This window comes from Penaeus monodon, chromosome 31 (genome assembly GCF_015228065.2).
Source record: "Penaeus monodon isolate SGIC_2016 chromosome 31, NSTDA_Pmon_1, whole genome shotgun sequence".
Taxonomy (NCBI): Eukaryota; Metazoa; Arthropoda; class Malacostraca; order Decapoda; family Penaeidae; genus Penaeus; species Penaeus monodon.
The window spans coordinates 29,947,190-29,948,166 of NC_051416.1; the positions used below are offsets into that span (position 1 = coordinate 29,947,190).

A 977-nucleotide genomic window follows, 5' to 3' on the forward strand; every position below is an offset into this window, starting at 1 on the left:
TGCTCAGAGGTCGCCATAACACAAAACAAAGCATCGGAAAATAAACAAAGCGCAGACGGGCTAAAAATAGACAGCATTTCGACCCGCTATAGATCCGGGAATGCTGTAGCAGGAACCGATATGGATTGCCGAAGCTCCGTCTTCATTTTCCCAATACATGCCTTGGTTTGTTTATTGAAGGATTAATGACCCCACTCACTCGCTAAGGCGTAGTTGCCTTCGCCAGCCGCGCGGATAAATGAATAAGGAACAGACACGCTCCAGAGTGAAATTTCGCGGTCTGTCGAATACGAAATCGCAACACATTTGGTCTCTTCTTTTATGCAGTTGATGTGTGACATTCAGCCTTAATGACAGAGGAAAAGACCAATAATGTGTGATGTTTCGGGATAATATTCTGAGTAACTGTTATTAATATTCTAACATAATGATGCTAGAAATACTACTGGTGTGATGATTTATTAAGAATGCGTTTTTATCGAGACTCAGCTTAAATATATATGATTACCGATATCATCGACGAATGTCGTTAACTAGGGAAGTAGAGAAAAGAGAAAATTTTCTAGATATTTAGAGTTTAGAAATTATCCTTCCTAATCAGTTATTGATATCATATACACATTTAAACTGGTCATCAATCCATCAACAATATATTTTATACAGAACATCATCCCGCGGCTTATGACAACAACTACTGCAACAACTAGACGAGGCCACACAGCAGATAACCCTACGTCAGCGTTGATTTTGATTTTATTATGCATTATATCTTAATCTGAACAAACATCCAATCCTTATCAGAACATTTTCACTGGACGCTCGAGCTCTGTGTCCCGTTAGTTGTGTCACTGTGCTTCAAGTGGTAAAGTGGTAACATGATTAGATTTACCGTCATTAATTTACAAATCTCGCTTAAGCTCTGCAACGGAGGGGTTATCAAGCATGCTATTATTCAGAGGGTCGGAGGGTCTGCATCG

General features: G+C 39.6%; 1 protein-coding gene across 1 annotated transcript in view; it reads right to left on the minus strand.

The window, feature by feature from the left end:
- Nucleotides 1-977, minus strand: part of LOC119592948 — a gene marked incomplete in the record, with an annotated part of 16,897 nt that overhangs the window by 4,030 nt on the left and 11,890 nt on the right.